Below are 19,195 nucleotides of genomic sequence, written 5' to 3'. Positions count from 1 at the left end.
CGAGTGATTGCTCACATCCATTCCAGTTAGGGTGTGCGCGCTGCGCGTGCACGTTCGTCGGAAACTTTTTACCCTAGCAACTCCAGTGGGCCGATAGGTCGCCCCCTAGAGTGGCGCCGCCATGGCACCTGATATATATCCCTGCCGGCCCACCCGCTCCTCAGTTCCTTCTTACCGCCGTGTTGGTCGTTGGAACTGTGGAGCACGGCATAGCTGTCCTCCACGTCCCTAGCTCTCCTTGTTCTACGGTTGATAGTTGTAACTAGTAGTTAAGTGTAGTTAGTTATATAGTTAATAGTGTAAATAATATTGTAGATATTTGTTAGCCGGTTTGGGCCGTAGCCCTTCCCGGCACCGGGCTCATGCCTGGTTCGCCGGGCTTCAAGCAATGTGCGGCCTGTAAGAAGCTGATGCCGACCAGCGACCCTCACGACGCGTGTCTAAAGTGCCTGGGGGAATCGCACAGATCGGACAAGTGCCGCATTTGTAAGGCTTTTAAGCCTAGAACAAAGAAGGAGAGAGACCAGAGACTTAGGACTCTCCTCATGGAAGCGGCACTCGACCCGGCAGCTTCGCAGGCCGTCATCTCGGCGCCGGCACCAGATCGTGCCGGCACCGGAAAGACTCCCCGGCACCGACCTTCCCCGGCACCGGGTACAGAAGCACGACCCTCGAAGTCTGCAACTCCATCCAGGCATACTCGAGTGGAGGCCCCGGCACCGACATCTGCCGCGGCGCTACCGGCACCGTCGACTCCGGGCCCGGAGGGTCCGTCGAGTCCGGTCCCGCCGAGCTCCCCCATAAGATCTGGGGTTGAGCTATTGGTCCCATCGACGCCGGAGACCTTCGCCTCGGCACGGGACCTCATTGCCCTGACTGAGTCAACTCAGCCTCCACCCCCGGTACCTCTGGTGCGGGTAGCGTCCAGGGGCAAACCTGTGATGAGAGCGCCGTCTCGGGATTCACGCTCGCTGTCGAGGTCCCGACACCATGGTCGCTCGAGATCCCGCTGCCGCTCGCAGTCCCGGCACCGCTCCCCTTGGCGGTACCGGTCGTACTCGCGGCACCGATCGGCCTCCAGACGGTCACGGTCTGGTTCCAGCTGCCGATACCGGCACCAGGACTCTAGGAGCCAGTCCCGCCATCGATGAGCGCACCGGTCGACCTCCCGGCACCGAGCTGGTGGCAGGTCCCGATCCCGGCACCGAGTCAGCGGCCGGTACCGGTCCCGATCCCGGCACCGAGTCCAAGACAGACCTCGGTCCCGATCCCGGCACCGGTATGACTCCCGGTACCGGTCCCCGGCACCGAGAACATCTTCGGCGCCAGGACGCGGAGACTCTTACCAGCCGCGGTCGGCCCCATCATGGCCTTCCAGACAGCTGTCGGTGTCGTCGCAGGCGGATAGTGTATATGTGCTGGGCACTGACAGACAAGCGGCCCTTTTTCAAGACCCTCCGCAACAGGACCAGGGTCCGCAGCAATGGGGGTTCTGGACACCCTGGGCGTACCATCAAGCCCAGGGCCCCCAACAGCTTCCTCCTAGGCCTGCAACGGCAGAGCACAGGGCGCCGGAGGCGTCGTTGTCTCGCCCCCCTCCCTCCCCGGACGGGGAGGACGGGTCAAAGCAACAAGACCCTGATCTCCCTCCTGAGCCAGAGGCGAGGGCTGAGGCGGACCCCCCGCTGGACACTCTCTTGCTGGGGGTCTCCTCATCGTCTTCTCCCGATGAGGCGGTGGCTGGCACTTCCTCTAATAGCCCTCCTCCGCTAGATCTCAGGGCACATCAGGACCTCCTCAGGCGCGTAGCACAGAATTTGAGCCTGCAAGCTGAGGAGGTCTGAGATCGAGGACCCCGTCGTCAGCATCCTCTCATCCGATGCTCCCACCAGGGTCGCCCTGCCCTTCATTCGGACAATCCAGGCCAACGCCAATACGATCTGGCAATCGCCGGCCTCCATCCCCCCTACTGCACGGGGCGTCGAAAGGAAGTACATGGCCCCCTCCAAGGGCTATGAGTACCTCCATATTCACCCGACACCATGCTCCCTGGTGGTACAGTCGGTGAACGAGAGGGAGCGTCATGGGCAGGAAGCCCCAACCCCCTTCAGCTCAGGGTTTCCAATCAGCAAGCCCTTCTTAGCCGCTACGCCTTTAACTCTTGGGTGGCAGCGGATAAGTTCAAAGAGCTGCTGCCACAAGAGGCGCGTCAAGAATTTGTGGTGATTCTTGACGAGGGCAAGAAGGTTGCACGAACCTCGTTGCAGGCCTCCTTGGATGCTGCAGACTCGGCTGCCCGTACTCTCGCCTCGGGGGGTGACGATGCGCCGCATCTCCTGGCTTCAGGTTTCTGGCCTTCCACCGGAGCTCCAATACACCATCCAGGACCTCCCGTTCGAAGGCCAGGGCCTGTTCTCGGAGAAGACAGACCCCAGACTGAAAAGTCTTAAGGACAATCGGGTCATTATGCGCTCCCTTGGAATGCACACGCCTGGGACGCAACACAGACCCTTCTGGCCGCAGCAACAGCAGCAGCGTCGGCCGTACCCCCAGTTCCGCCAGCGGCAGAACCTTAATAGGCGCCGCGGCAGAAATGGCAGGCGCAGGCCGTCGGGCAATCAAGGTGGGCAAAGCCAAAGCTCCTCTAAAGCCCCACCTGGACCCAAACCTTCGTTTTGAAGGTGCGCCCGAGAGTGTAGTACCAGTATCCCCCATAGATCCTTCCCCCCCGTTTTCCAACCGCCTTTCGTTTTTCCTCCAGGCGTGGTCCCGGATAACATCCGACCGCTGGGTCTTATGCACGGTGCAGACAGGATACCGTCTTCAGTTTGTATCTTTTCCTCCCTCCCGCCCCCCCACCCTCGTCCCTCTTCAGGGACCCCTCTCACGAGCAATTCCTCTGCCAGGAGGTACAGACGCTCCTCAACAAAGGAGCTATAGAGGCGGTTCCGGAGAACGAGAGAGGCAAGGGGTTTTATTCCCGCTACTTTCTGATCCCCAAGGCCAAGGGAGGCCTCAGGCCTATCCTCGACCTGTGAGAGCTCAACAAATATCTAGTAAAGTTGAGGTTCCGCATGGTATCCCTGGGGACCATTATCCCATCCCTGGATCCTGGAGACTGGTATGCCGCCCTCGACATGCAGGACGCTTATTTTCATATTGCCATATGGCCACACCACAGGCGTTTCTTTCGGTTCGTGGTCGACCGCCATCACTACCAATTTGCGGTCCTCCCATTTGGCCTTTCTACGGCTCCGAGGGTATTCACAAAATGCATGGCTGTCGTTGTGGCACATCTTCGGCGCAGTCGCATTCACGTGTTCCCTTACCTCGACGATTGGTTAATTCGGGGCATGTCGGAGCTGCAGGTCCGCAGCCACGTCCGCAGGATCACCGGCCTGTTTGCTACCTTGGGCCTCATGATCAACGTGGACAAGTCCACCCTGCTCCCCTCGCAGAGAGTGGAGTTCATTGGGGCCGTCCTGGACTCCACTGTGGCCAGGGCCCTTCTGCCGTTGCCCAGGTTCCAGTCGTTGTCGGCGATCGTTCAGCGCTTGCTGGCAGCCCCCCTGACATCGATACGGACATGCCTAACTCTGTTAGGCCATATGGCAGCCTGCACGTTTGTGACCGGGTATGCACGGCTCCGCATGAGGCCCCTCCAGTCTTGGCTCATCGCACATTACCGGCCGGCAAGGCAGTCACTAGACATGCTGATCACAATCCCCCAAGGGGTGTTGGATTCTCTCAGTTGGTGGCTAGACCAGTCCGTCGTGTGTGCGGGGCTCCCATTCCACCCACCCCAGCCCTCGGTGTCCCTAACGACGGATGCCTCAGATCTCGGCTGGGGGGCACACCTGGGAACCCTGAGGACACAGGGCCTGTGGTCCCCACAGGAGGTGAAGCTACATATCAACATGCGGGAGTTGAGAGCGGTCCGCCTTGCTTGTCAAACGTTCTGTCACCACCTTCGGGGTCGTTGTGTCGCGGTATTTACCGACAACACGATGACCATGTACTATATCAACAAGCAGGGTGGCACCAGATCCTCACCCCTATGTCACGATGCGATGCGACTCTGGGACTTTTGTATAGCCCACTCCATTCACCTCACAGCTTCCTTCCTCCCCGGAGTGCGGAACACGCTGGCGGACCGCCTGAGCAGATCCTTCCTCGCGCACGAGTGGTCCCTCCGCCCGGACGTCGCCCTCTCGATTTTCCAGAGGTGGGGTTGTCCGCGCGTGGACCTCTTCGCGTCCAAGGGGAACAGGAAATGCCAGGCGTTCTGCTCCTTTCAGGGCCGGGAACCCGGGTCTATAGCGGACGCCTTCCTTATTCCGTGGACGACCCACTTGTTCTACGCGTTCCCCCCGTTCCCGCTGGTCCACAAGGTCCTTCTGAAGGTGCGCAGGGACAGGGCCCGCGTGATCATGGTAGCCCTGGCGTGGCCAAGGCAACATTGGTACCCCATGTTGCTGGACCTGGCCATAGCCAACCCAGTTCCCCTGCCCCTTCACCCGGACCTGATCACCCAGGACCACGGAACTCTCTGTCACCCGGACCTCCAGTCGCTGCACCTAGCAGCATGGCTTCTGCGTGGCTGACCAGTTCCGAGTTGCGCTGCTCCACCCCGGTATGTGAGGTACTCTTGGGCAGCAGGAAGCCTTCCACTAGAGCGACGTACTCGGCCAAGTAGAAGCGTTTCTCCTGTTGGTGCGTGGAGAAGGCTCTCCTCCCGATGGAAGTTTTGGTGGCCAATATTTTGGACTATATTTAGTCCCTTAAGTAGCAGGGCCTGGCGATATCGTCCCTGTGGGTCCACCTGGCGGCTATCTCCACCTTTCACCCGGGTGGGGATGGCCGCTCCATTTTCTCTCACCCGACGGTGTCTAGATTCCTTAAGGGGCTGGAACGTCTATGCCCTAACGTCCGACCCCCTGCCCCTACCTGGGATCTTAACCTGGTGTTGTCTCGGCTCATGGGGCCCCCCTTTGAGCCGTTAGCTACTTGCTCCCTGCTCTATCTTTCTTGGAAGACTGCCTTTTTAGTAGCTATTACCTCAGTTAGACGGGTGTCGGAACTCCGGGCTCTCACGGTAGATCCTCCATATATAGTCTTCCATAAAGATAAGGTGCAGCTGAGACCGCACCCTGCCTTTCTCCCCAAGGTGGTCTCAGCCTTTCACGTCAACCAGGAGATCTTCCTCCCAGTTTTTTTCCCAAAACCTCATTCTTCATGCAGGGAGCAACAACTCCACTCGCTAGATGTCCGTCGGGCTCTCGCGTTTTATGTGGAGAGGACCAAACCGTTCCACAAATCCCCCCCAGCTTTTCGTGGCAGTAGCGGACCGCATTAAGGGGCTTCCCATTTCCTCGCAGAGGTTATCCTCGTGGGTAACGTCCTGTATCAGGACCTGCTATGACTTGGCTCACGTTCCTATGGGCCGTGTGACTGCGCACTCTACCAGGGCGCAGGCGTCGTCACTGTCTTTCCTCGCCCGTGTGCCCATCCAGGAAATCTGTCGGGCAGCGACCTGGTCATCGGTCCACACCTTTGCTTCCCACTATGCCCTGGTCCAGCAGTCCAGAGAGGACGCGGCCTTCGGATCTGCAGTGCTCCATGCTGCTACTTCTCACTCCGACCCCACCGCCTAGGTATGGCTTGGGATTCACCTAACTGGAATTGATGTGAGCAATCACTCGAAGAAGAAAAGACGGTTACTCACCTTTGTAACTGTTGTTTTTCGAGATGTGTTGCTCACATCCATTCCACACCCGCCCTCCTTCCCCACTGTCGGAGTAGCCGGCAGGAAGGAACTGAGGAGCGGGTGGGCCGGCAGGGGTATATATCAGGTGCCATGGCGGCGCCACTCTAGGGGGCGACCTGCTGGCCCACTGGAGTTGCTAGGGTAAAAAGCTTCCGACGAACGTGCACGCGCGGCGCACACACCCTAACTGGAATGGATGTGAGCAACACATCTCAAAGAACAACAGTTACAAAGGTGAGTAACCGTCTTTTTCAATCTATGTAGCCCAATATGGTGTAGCTCCTGTCTCTTCGTATGCACCATACTGGCAATTGCAATCAGCTGGGATGTTTGCTCTAATGTACCTAAATTTGAACACCACAGGGGCTTTGGAGGCAGTATTTGGCTGTAAGGTTGAAATCTCAGCCCCCTTGGTGGGGGGTTCTTGGCTCCAGAGTTGAAATCCTGGTACTAGCACTTAAATCCTGGCACTGTTCAAATCAGTTTTTGCTGTTGATCTCAATGGAGCTGAGATTTCACTCTAGAACCTTCTTTTCCAGCAAAATCTAAGTTACAAGGCCTGTCTCTCTTTAAGGAGGCCATGTGGGTAACATTGTCAAAATAACCTGAGGCCCAACCATGCAATTGCTCTACTCCCATGAGTAGTCCCTTTGGTCCTACCAGAACTTTGTCCCACCTGGCCTAACGTGGAGTAAAAAGCATGTTTACTATTAAAACAAATCCTTTTAAACAGAGTTTTTTTTATTTGGGGCATAGAAGACGTGGTGTGACTTGTTTACATCCAGAAAATTCCTACCAAAGATAGATGTGTGTACATGCAGAATCCAGCCTACGAAGATGTAAAAGATCCTCTCTCGCAAAGTCCTCTCCAGGCATCAGCAGCAGAGGATGGGTATGCAAACTAATTAACAACAGACAGCTATCATAAACATTATTGCCATGATTAAAAGATCTTCTCCTGGCACTTCTTAAATTTGCTAATGGAGTCACCTTACGCCTATTAGGAGATAAATTACTCTCTAGCAGAACATGTGATAAAGGCAAAGGACATCTCATTATTTGTTTTAACCTTGGGAAACTTAGAAGATGTGAATGTGCCTTCATTTAAAATATATACAATTTGGTCCCAGAAGAGACCAAATTAAAAAAAAAAATAGGACAGAAATTCTGGATATACTGTGTAAGCTCTTTGGTAGAGGCAGAATTATGACAGTGATGCTTTAACTACAGTTTCATAGATGGCCAAAGTACTAACAGACCTAGTATTAAGAGACCACAGGAAAACAGAGGTGTTTTTTAACATTCTGTTGAGCCAAACTCCATCATGGTGTAATTCTATAGTTCCATGGCATTTTGCCAGGGATATATTTGGCCTATTGTATCTCCTTAGCTACTAATGATAGGCCCTGGGGAACAGATTATGATATCTTTAATCATGATGATTTGCACCTTATTTCACAAGTAACCCCACTGAAGTAATTGGGACCATGGTGGAATAAAGCGCTACTCAGCCTGAGTAAGGGTATCAGAACAGAGCCTTCTGTGGCAAGTGCAGCCCCATGCTACTAGTGCAGTCCAGTGTGAGCAGGTGCACATATTGTCCACCACTGGCAGTGCAGCTCATGTTCCCAGTTAATCAACCTGTGCCTAGTCTGGGGATAGAAACTTAGATTTGCTTTGAAGCTTGGTGCATAAGTGGGCAAGAAGATGCATTGCTTCACGTCACTAAGGGCTTGTCTACACTTACAGCGGGGCAGCTGCACCACTGGAGCACTTAGTGAAGCTGCTATCTATGCATCGGCATAGGTACTCCACCTCCCTGAGAGGTGGTAGCTGTGTTGGCGGGAGAAGCCCTCTTGTTGACATAGCGCTGTCTGCAGTGAGGGTTAGGTCGGTAACTACATCGCTCAGGGATGTGGATTTTCCACACTCCTGAGCAATGTCATTATACGAATACAAGTTTGTAGTGCACAACAGGACTAAGGTTAGGTTTTTGTTTTTTGAGTTAGTTTAGGCACAATGGTTGGTTTTAACCTTCTAAAACAAATTGCATTTTAAAGCTCTCAAGAGGATGGTCAGCTAATCTGAAAGTTTGGATGAGGGGAACCGTAAATAACAGTCAGGTGCACTTCTATGATGTGTGAATCTGAAGGCCACCTCTTAACCATCCAGGCAGGGCGTGCATCGTTGCATTCAAATGTTTTGGTTCATTTCTGTAACTATTAGCTAACGTCTTCAGCTTTGCTGTGATCCTGGATTACTGTAATATACTTCTACCTTAATCCCTATATAAATCTTTGTATTGGTGTGACGGTGTCCCTGGGGTGCAACCTGGATTGTGGGATCACTGGGCCTTCTGTCCAACCAGGCTGGGGTATCCTTCTCACACTCTGATGCTGTTACCAAGCTACAAACTTCTGACAGGTGCTGCACTTACACAGACATCCACAAGCAGGGGCACACCCAGCTGAAGTACGTGAAGGATCTCTCCGCCATTCATGAACCAACAAAAGAGAGGCTCCAGCTAATTCCTCCCAGTCTTGCGCCACAGAACTGACCAGTGTAAGTTCATTACCCAATCCGCCCATCCCTCGATGTGGAGAGGACACATACTAGCCTCTGTAAACTGAGCTGAGATTTCCCAGGCACCCCAACCATACTGCTTTAGGTAAAATACAAAACAGACTTATTAACTACAGAAAGATAAATTTGAAATGATTATAAGTAGGAAGCCTAGAGATTAAAGTTGGTTACTTAAGAAATAAATATAAATTCGCAGTCTGAGTTCTACAAACTAAACAGGATTTGAATCAAGCAGTGCCTCACCCTGATAGATGGTACAAACAGGTCACAGATCTTCAGTACACAGGCTGAGACTCTCTCTTTCAGCCTGGGATCACCCTCCCCCAGTTCACTCTTTTGTCCTCCAGATGTGTTTCCAGGTGTTGAGTTGTGGGGGAGAGAGAGAGACCGAGTGATGATATCACTTCCCTTCTTTTATAGTTTCTTCCAGCTTGCTGGAAACATCTTTTGCTGTGACGTGAGGGTCTGCCCCCATTGGTCAAGCAGTCTCCGTTGTCTGTGTGCTCTCCTTAAAAAGTCTTCTAGGTTGGCTGTTGGGAGAGTAGATTCCCGTTAATGGGCCATCAGCACATGTCTGGCTATTCAATTTTTTTACCTGAAAGGCTGGTTGTGGGTGTTCCCAACCTCACAGCATATTTCAGTAACATATACAGCAGTGCTTTATAGCCTCACATATAATGATAGCACATACAATTCAACAGAACATTAATGTTCAACAGTTAGACTTTTAACATGATACCTCAGAAGGCATACTTTGTACAAAATATCTCCATAATTACATGACACTGGTGAATATGCAAGTTCCAGGGTGCTCCTTTGAAGTATAGATGTCACAGTTGGAATCTACTATCTCTAATATTTACAGTCCTGTGTTGAGTTCCTTGTGGACTAAATCTGTCTGCACTTTGATTCTACCATCTCAGCGTTGCACTGAAAGGGTGAAAACCTTCATTTAAACACACTTGCATCTTTTCTTGTGTTATTTCTTTTTGTTGTTTTGTCTGTTTCATGTTCCAGTGCTGATAATACAGAAATATGCTGTCCCAGAAGCCTTCCTCCTCACAGCAGGGAGTGTTTCACTCACAGTTTATTAGCATGGGCCCGCACAGCTTTGCTTTGGAACTGAATGGTTCCAAGCAGAGCTATTCATCTCACCTCCACGCCATAATATAGAGGCAACTGTGCAATTCATAATAGAGAAGGTCTGAAAAGCCTCAGAGTCAAGACTTTCAAGAATAGGAGCCTAAATTTAGCCTTCTGAATCCATATTTAGGAACCTACGAAACAGCCAGCTGCAGTGCTGTGTGCCGAACACTTCTGAAAAATCTGTCTGGTTCATTTCAGTTCCTAAAATGAAAATCTAGCCCATTAGGTCTAGACTGCTGGTAGTATGTTACACTCCTAAGTCTTTGAGCACTTAAGTTAAGTCCCGATGGGCTCCTAGATCCTTAGGCACTTTTGAACACTTTGCCCTGCATCTCTCTTGTGGCAAATAATTTGGTGAGGCATATGTGAAACAATCCCTTTAAAAAAAAAAAAAAAAAAAAGGGGTGGGGGTGGGGAGAAATAATCACCAAACTAATGGAAGTGGGAATTTCTTGGACAGTATTTCTCAAAGGAAAACATAAGCTCTGCACATTTTCTTCTACACTTAATTATTTTCCCCCTGTATTTCCCTCCAAGCACGATTTCTATTAAGTCTCATAAAATATAAGCCGGAGTCTCCGATAAGTCAGTGGAAATGCTGCTAAAGAGCATTTAAAGTCTCGAATTGAAATTAAAATCCATTCATGAATGGATTTTAAAAGTGCCTGTATCTCATGCGCTGGAGATACTGTTCACTGTTTTCTTAACGCAAGTGACATTGGTAAAATAATGTCACCATTCCCGTTACATCATGTAGAAATGACCTCTTGAGCTCTCGTCTCCTGTGGCGTATTAAGCAGTGCAGATTCAGCAGCCGGTCCCAGTTGCTAGGGCAGTGAACGTCGTGGTGGTTTGGTGGCCTGGGCAGGGACTTTAGGCTTATTCCCTTCCCATACTATGTTAGCTCTGATGTAGTCAGTGGAGCTGCTCTCATGTCAGAAATGGTGGAAGTGAGATGAGAGTTGGACCAGCTGTTTTTAGGATTAAACAATGAAAAAAATATTATTACAACCATCTCCTCCAAGTCTCAAAGCCTAAGCTCACGTTAAACCCACTTCCAAGCAGATCTCTCCAGAGCTGACTCAGGCATAGGATGTAACCTGTTGCAGAGGATCTGATGATTGCAAAATTACTGTTGCTGCTGTTTCTCTGCCCTAGGAGCCATATTCTTCTTCCCACTCTGGTGAGCAGGGCAGATGTGGAGTACTCTTCATATCCCCTGGACGTCAATATCCACAAAGATGCAGCTGGTGATAAACATCATCTCAGTTTAGTCATAAACAGAAGGTCTGGTGAGAACAAATCTAGAGCTGGTAGAAATGTTTCCACTTTTGGAACTTCATTGAGATTTTATTGAAATTCCCTTTTCCCCTCTTTAGAAACACTTTCCTGGTGTGCTGTTCCCTTTATTCCCCCCAAACCAGCTCTATAAATTACATGATTGAGATTTTTTCAAGTAGGTGATTTAGCCACACAGTTCTCTTCACTTGTAGCTGGAGCTGTGTGGCAAAATCCCTCATTTGGCTCTGAAAAATCTCAGCCCATATTTTTCTTTTTAAATAAAGCCCAAAATGTTTTGAAACAGGCTGTGAACGTGCACTCCCAATGCTGAGCAATTAACCCAATGTGAGCGAAGGGCTCAGAATCCTAAACACAGAAGAGTCTATTGCTTTCCTACTGACTTCAGTGGAGTTGCTTCTGATTCTTACTGCGAGTAAAGAACTGGGACAATAGATTTCACTTTTTACTTCAAAAACAAAAACCCAACCCCCCAAACTGATTTTAGAACTATAAATGAATTAATAAATCCTCCTTCCGGTTCCCAGGGGCACACGCTCTGGAGCCTCCTTACAAACAGCTGCCATGGTAGTTAGCTCTAATTGGTACCTCTCTGGCAGTGCCAGGAGAGGGGCCAAGGGTTGAAGAAGCTGGAGACTGGATTTACTGTGTAGCCTGAAAAGTGGTCCTTACAGGACAGGTTAAAGCTCATCAGCAGTGCAGTGTGGGCAGACCTTTGAAAATACAAACTCATCCCATTAATTTTTGTTTATGATGCCCTGTGATTTGATCAGTATGAGCAGCACTAGGGTAAGCAGTTTTGTTCTAAATTGGTGTCATTTGGTGCACAGGCGAAGGAGCAAACAGATTTTTGTTTGTTAGGTATTTTGTTGAGTTCTGGATGAAGAGCGGGTAAAAAGGATTCTTCACTACTTCTTGGGGGATGACGTGTGTGCACTTGAGAATTTGCTTTGAAAGTCCTTCAAGGAGCATTCCTATGTTGATCCTGTGTGGTGGCTAAGTACAGAACTTCCACGTGGCAGTTGTCACCAGCATTCAGTTAATTAATAAGGGCAAAATAGAGAGTAGTGGGAGACCTTTCCAAACTGTATACTTAACTCATTGTGGGAGAGTGTAATTTTTTGTCTCCCTCTAGTGGCTGGCCTGCAGTTGGAGTTCACTGCTACTTCCGGTTAAAAGAACTAGTCCTTTAACTCAAATAGTAAAGATTCATTCTTTTTAGTTGTGAAGGTCTTGAGTTCAGATCTCACTGTTGATCCAGATAGGATCAGTGGGATCAGTTACAGAGACATACTTTCTGCAGTGTAGGATGGGGAGTGTTTTATCTGGAGTTTATTTGTATTCCCTGTTCTCAGTCATTCGTAGTTTTCAGAAACTTTAAGCTCCGAGGCTGATGTTTTCCAGGCTTGGTCTGTGTCTGAAGATGAGTGTATGGATTGGGGATAGATAAACTCATTAAGTGAGATAAGAATGGGCAAAGGTTCACTTCCTCCATTATATAAATAATATTTCCATCGCTTGAAATGGCAGGGACTTGAAGCTAAAATTTGGCAGGGAAATATCGCTCATTCAGGGAAAGTCCCTTTTGAGTTTCCTGGTGAAATTCAGTCTTTTAAAATTGGGTTTTACACATGAGTAATATATTTTACCAAATGTAACCTTATTTAACTTCAATCACATGAGAGAGAAACAAAGATGTATTGTGTCTGGTACATTAGCCACAGTAAAATAAATTACTGGAGTAAAATAATTGTAGAGAATGAGGCAGGCATTCACAAGAGCCTTGTAAGAGGGCACCACCCCATGTACGCTTGATAAGGGTACATATGAGCTCACTGACTGAAAAGGTGTGTGGCATGATGCACACTTTAGAAGGTATTCACTGAGAGATTGAGCCACCTCCCATTGAAGTCAATGGAAAGGCTCCCATTGGCTTCATTGAGAATTGGATGAAGCCTTGAATGAAGTAAGTCTTCTCTGGACTGTCATCTTATTTAATTATTTACTGGACCATCACCTGCCTTGTACTGTGTGAATCCTGTGGGGGTCGAAACAGGGCAGATCTCACAAGGCTCTGGAAAGGGGATGGGACTTTGTATGTATTTCAAAAGGGAAAAAAGGAAGAAGAAGAAAAAGAGAACTTCCGTCCATAAAATTTGTTTAAAGAACATTGTGAGAACATAAGAATGGCCATAGTGGATAAGACCAATGGTTCATCTAGTCGATGATTCAGTCTTCCATGAGTGGCCAATGCCAGATGCCTCAGAAGGAATGAATAGAACAGGGCAATTTATCTAGTGATCCATCCCCTGTCATCTAGTCCCTCAAAGAACTCCAGTAGATTAGTGAAGCATGATTTTCCTTTACAAAAGTCATGTTGACTCATATAAATGCAAAGTGAAACGCTCCTAAGTCTGGAAATGACAAAAATACTTAAAGTTTGAATCATAATGGAAACGCACAAGGATGCTCAAATACTACTATAGGGAGTGCTGGTAGAAGAAACTGATCGGTAGATGAAAGGTAGGAAAACATCTTAATTTTGCCATTTCTTGACTTTTGAATGCTTAACTACATAATCTTAATGTCCTTTTAAAACTTTTCTTTTTATGGAATATATATTAAAATGGTTCCCCCTCTGTTAAATAATTCAGTATGTCAGCTTTCATCTCATTTTTTTCATCTGAATTCTAAACGCCTGGGAAAGGTGCCACTGTACAGCAGAAATTCTTAGACTCTCTGCTACTATAGTGTAAATGGTTCAGCTACAATTTTGGGGCCTTATCCTGCTCTCAGTGAAGCCAACTGAGGTTTTGCCACTGATTTCAGTAAGATTAGGATAGGCCCCCCTTACAAAATCCAAACACTCCATGAACAAAATGTTTCAAAGGGTGTTTATTTACAGATAAAGTGCTTGATATTGCAGAGTTTTTAAAGCCAACAACAAAGAAATCCAAGGGAGCATAACGCACAGTAGACAATTCACTATCATATCTATCAAACTAATTACAGCACCAACTCTCAGTACAGCAGTTATTAACATCCATTCGAACAGACGTCCCTGAAAATGCAGTAATGCTATTAACCTGTAAAATGAAAATCCCGCTATTGATTTTTTGAGCTCTTGAAAAATGTAAGTGGGATTGTGATTTAAAAAAAAATCAATGCAAGTTTATAGCGACAGATCATGTAAGTAAGAGTCAGAACATTGTAAAAATCCTAGCCATCAAGTTATACAGTAAAACTTGGGTAGATAATCAAAAGGACCAGGGCATCAAAGACAGTCCATGGTCTCCCTTCTGTACGTAACCTTCATCAGTTGTATAACAGTAAGGGATTTATCTGTTGAGTGTTCCCAGGGCACTGATGTGAATAGAGGAAGGACTGTCCACTGTTAGGGTGCTAGTCTGGGACTTAGAGAGATCCAGGTTTAATTTTCTGCTCTGCCACAGACTTTTTTTGTGTCCTTGGACAAATCCTTCAAACTATCTGTGCCTTGGTTTTCCTTCTGTAAAATGAAGATGAATACTTCCCTATCTCCCGGGGGTGGTAAGGATAAATACAGCCAAAAAGATTGCAAGGTGCATAGATACTACAGAGGCACCAGAAAATCATGCCAGCTCCCAGCCTTGCACCCCAGAAATATACCATCTTATGCAGGTAGAGATCCCCTGGGGCAGTACAAACTCATTAATAAGTCTGCCACTTCTTCAAAGGAAAGTGGACATGCACCAGCCTTTGTAATCTGAGCTGAGATTCCCCAAGCACTTTGACCAAAACCACACTGTTTTAGGTAAAACATAAAACAGATTCGTTAGCTACAGAAAGATAGCTTTTAAGCAATTATAAGTAGCAGTCATAGAGATCAAAGTGGGTTACCTAAGAAATAAAAATAGAAACACAGTCTAAATTCTAACTTTAACAGACTAAGCAAGGTTTGAATCAAGGAGTCTGTCACCCTAACAGACATTACAGGCAGCTCACAGTTCAGCTGGAAGGTCCCTTCCAGCCTGGGGCCAATCTCCCTAGTTCAAAGTCTATCTTCCAGGTATTGAGATTGCGAGAGAGGAGGAAGGGACAGGCCAAGCGATGATGTCATTGTCTCTTTTATACATTCTTTCAGCTGCTAGAAAGATCCTTGCTGTTATGTGGATTGTGTACATGCTTTCTCTGAGAAGCCTCTGGGATAGTGCATTCTTCTTGATGGTCCATTAACGCTTGTCTGGCCAACTATAACTGCTCCTTTGTTGCTACTGAAAGGCCAGCTGTGGGCGTCTCCCAACATATTTCAGTAACACTTATAGCAATACCTCATAACTTCATATACAATTATAGTACATACATTCCAAAAGGATATTAAGGTTGAACAGGTCAAGACTTTTAACATGATCTCTCACAAGGCATATGTTTTTACAAAATCAATCATAATCATCTAACATTGGTGAATAAGGGGGTTTCAGAGTGCTAATTGAGCTACAGAGCATCACAACCATCTTAAGGGGTTCAGAGCTATTTCATTTCCTTGGCCTGGCTGCTGGGATGGACAGTGAGGGTGCATTTATGATGATGGGTTTGGTGGGGTGTTTTTTGTTTTGTCACATTGAAACTTATCTCTGATGGCTTTTGGTCCTTGCAGGCCTGGGAGACTTCTGCTGGGAAAGAATCATGGTTTATATTTATAGCCTTAACCCATGAAACCATTTCTTACTGTTAAAGCAGCCATTTGTTTATTTCATTTGAATGAATTCCCTCCCTTGCCCAGAATATAGAACCAATTAGGTTGACTTATGGTGCAAAATTTCCAGTCATGAAGTCCTCTGTCGTATCTGTGCTGCATGATGGTTAAGAGTCTCTCACTGCTTTGATGTTAGAGCCACTCTCTGTTTTTTCTGGGCCTTGCATCGTTTCCGCTGGACTGAATTTAAGAACAGTCTCTGGTTAGATTAGACAAACCTAATCAGTGTGTGTAGGTGGGAAGAGTTTGGCATTTTTGTTTAAGTTTATTTTCCTAAATACTGTGTGGTTTCACTCAATTTTCTGTTGGCTTCTGCAAATAGGGAATTTGGCCTGCCAACCCTGTAATATAATCAGGGAACTGACTGTTAAAATGGTACCTTCTTCCTCCATATATCTGCTCCCTGGGTATTCGAGACATATATTTACTAGTTTTGCTGACAAAAACCCTGTTGGCATTGCAGAGGGTTTACAGCTGTAGAGGAATGATCTTGATTCTCTTTGCCCTGCTGCCCTGCCTGCCATCTTTCTGCTGTAATCCTCTCAGAGCTTCCGATCAAAGGGGAAATGGACCAGTTCAGTACTTGGATGGGGCTATCTCCAAGGGATGACTTGGTGTTGGTGTTACTGTTTCTTCTGTCTTAGTAATGAACCAGTACCTCAATATGATGTTGGGGACAGTGTGTGGGGAAAGGTGCTGTGTTCTGGAAGAGATATCTGACTGGTCACTTGTGGTTAGTAAGTATCCCACAGCACTTTTTCTAATTGTGTATGTATGCATAGGTGGTATTCCCACCCTGCTCTGAATCTGATCAGAAAATACACAGTCTGCATAAAATCCAAACTTACCCTTTCCTGGAGTTTGACTTTGTTGGTAACAACACAAATCCAACATCAACATCACTCTACTTTCTCTCCTGACGAAGTGCGTATTCACCCATGAAAGCTCATGCTCCAATACGTCTGTTAGTCTATAAGGTGCCACAAGACTCTTTGCTGTTTACCCAAGCTTGGCTTCTCTTAGGGTTCTCTGTGTCCCACCCCCTAGTTCCCTCTGCCTCTGAAAGAGGATCCAGTCCCACTTACAGGGGTCCAACTGCTGACATCAGGATAACTCTGAGGAATGCCACATTTTTATGCAGGGTCCAGAACCTGTTGTACTGCTACAGGATGTTAACCCTGATGTCCTGAGCAAACTGCATCTTGGATTAAGATGTTCCGCTCTCTTAAGCTCGCCTTGCAATTTCAGCGAGTTACATTACTTTTTGCTATCTGGCCTGAACTCTCTGTAGTGTTGTGTAGTAGCTAAATCCTAAATGAAGAATCTCTCCTGGTGCTGGTGGTGTAACAGTCAGGAAGAATACAATTTAACTTCCCTCCTGAGACAAGTTGTGTTTGCAGGGCTGGCAATAGGGGGGAAGGGGGATCATCTTACGACTTATGAACAAAGTGCATTTGGTTGTGGAATAATTGTGAGAAAATAAAGATGGAACTCTTATGGTAGTGGTCTCATAACATCTCTTCAACAATTTCACCTTAAGGCGGTGCTGTTCTCTCTTATTTTCACAATCAAATATGAGAGAATTAATTTTTCACACCTGCTCAGGGCCTGTTTCCCAAAGCTGGCGTAGGGAGGTATAATCAGCCACCTCGATATCTCTCCCATCTTGGAGAGAGGGAAGTTTGTGCTACCAACCTCTATCAACTCTTCCCACAGATTGGGAATGTGTTTAATTTCTATGGGGTGCACCATATGACCTCGAAAAGTTGAGACTAGGGAGGCAAAGGCAAGATCAATGTTTGGAAGCTGCTGCGAGACAAATTCAGAATAGAAATAAGATACAGTTTTTTAACAGTGGGGGTAATTGGCCATTAGAACAACTTGCTGAGGGATGTGATGGATTTCCGTTGCTTTAAATTGAGATTAGATTGAGAAGAAAAATGTAGATCAACCAGAAGCTTTGAGCCTGTTGCAGGAGTCACTTGGTGAAAGTACATGGCCTAAGTTCTGCAGGAGGTCAGGCTAGATGATGATCATGTGCCCTTCTGGCTTAAACTATGAATGTGATCTGCAGGAGCTCTGACTAAGCCGTCTCTCCTCCCCATACCACCTCTGTATTGAGCTGTCCTGACCAATGGGGTGGAATTTTTTACCTCCTTCTGCACCTCCCCTCCCACTTGGGAGTTTTCCTTTGCCAGGATCTTCCCTGGGTGAATTTAGCCCTGATGCTGTAACTGTGAAAATGGGTGAATGCACAAAGGATTTCTGACAGAAGCATTGAATAAAACTTTCTAGGTTTATCTGATTTCTCCCACAGAATACAGTGATCATCCAAGCCTGGTTTTTTTAAATGTAAGTCCATTTAGCAGAACTTGTGGATCACCTTTCTAAAAACAGTTGTGAATCTTTCTGCTATCTGCAAGATTTTTGTGCTTTCAGGTACAGTGTAATGCTTGTAAGAGGAAGGGGAATCCAGTTCTTGACCTTTAGTTCAACTATATCTCCTCTCCTTCTGCAGTGATGGTAATGATATATCAAATTTAAGGAATTAAAGCCAAAGCCGCAGTGGTTGCCATAGTCAGAGTTGCATACCATTCTAATCCCATGTTTTCAGTTGCTGAGAACTTAATAGAGCACTACGTCTTGATTGAGCCTCTAGATCTGATGCGGCAGTTGGCAATGCAATTCTTTCCTCTCTTTTGGACTTGATTCCGCAGCTCCTTCCTCCTTATGTGGATACTGTTCAGGGGTCATTTGAAATGGAGCACCCACAAGGACACTACTTGAAGGAGGGTTTATTCACCCTATGCAGTAACTTTAGTTCTCGGAGTTGTGTGTCGCTATGGGTGCTCCACTATCTGCCCTCCTTCCCCTCTGCTTCAGAGTTTCCTTATGAGACTTGGCGATGGAGAAGGAACTGAGGATGGTTTGGCCACATGGCCTCATATAGCTTGATCTGATAGACAGGATATGGGGCATATATGCACATGAAGTGGGGCACCCACAGGGACACACATCTCTAAGAACTACACTGACTGCACAGGGTGAGTAACCTAACCTCTCTCTTCCCATTAGGTTAACAGAAATATTTGTAGTATGCAGCCACAGGGAAATGCAGAAATGGCACGTTCTAATGAATATTGATAAATGCTAATGTTGCCCGAATAGCTTGTCAGTGGAAGGAATTTAATAAAATGATTCTTTAGAATCTTTATTCATATTTTAATTTGTCTCTAGGGTTCTGCAAATCAGAAATTGCTCGTTCTCAATCAGCTAGAGGTTGGTGACGATCTCTTGCTTGTCATGTACCTGCCTTCTCTTGACAGCCTCTCATTTCAACACAGCAGTGTCTGAGGCTGTGGCCAAAATTGTGATATTTATATAGCCTTAACTTGAGAGAAACAATCGGTAAATAAGTGCCATGGAGAAGCAGTGATATTTGTATTCTGGGGGCAGCAGTAAGACTGCCTATGCAGTAGCTTGGTTGTTGGATAATTGGTTTTCTGCATGTCTTCTGTAGGCAGAACTGTAAGTTTTCAGGGGTAGAAATATATATGTTTTTAGCAGTGGTTTTGAAAACAAGTTGCTGCAATACAGACTGTTTGTAGTTTTGTGTCTTTTTAATGGTCCCAAGTGTCACATATAGTAAATAAGAATGCTGTTTA

General features: G+C 47.2%; 1 protein-coding gene across 2 annotated transcripts in view; it reads left to right on the top strand.

The window, feature by feature from the left end:
* The window catches only part of PDIA5 (protein disulfide isomerase family A member 5), a 130,403-nt gene that overhangs the window by 68,472 nt on the left and 42,736 nt on the right, over positions 1-19,195 (top strand). The gene's annotated exons all lie outside the window — the stretch shown is intronic.

This window comes from Gopherus evgoodei, chromosome 11, assembly GCF_007399415.2.
Source record: "Gopherus evgoodei ecotype Sinaloan lineage chromosome 11, rGopEvg1_v1.p, whole genome shotgun sequence".
Taxonomy (NCBI): Eukaryota; Metazoa; Chordata; order Testudines; family Testudinidae; genus Gopherus; species Gopherus evgoodei.
Note: the sequence above shows the minus strand (reverse complement) of the source record. Positions and strands in the feature narration are given on the sequence as shown.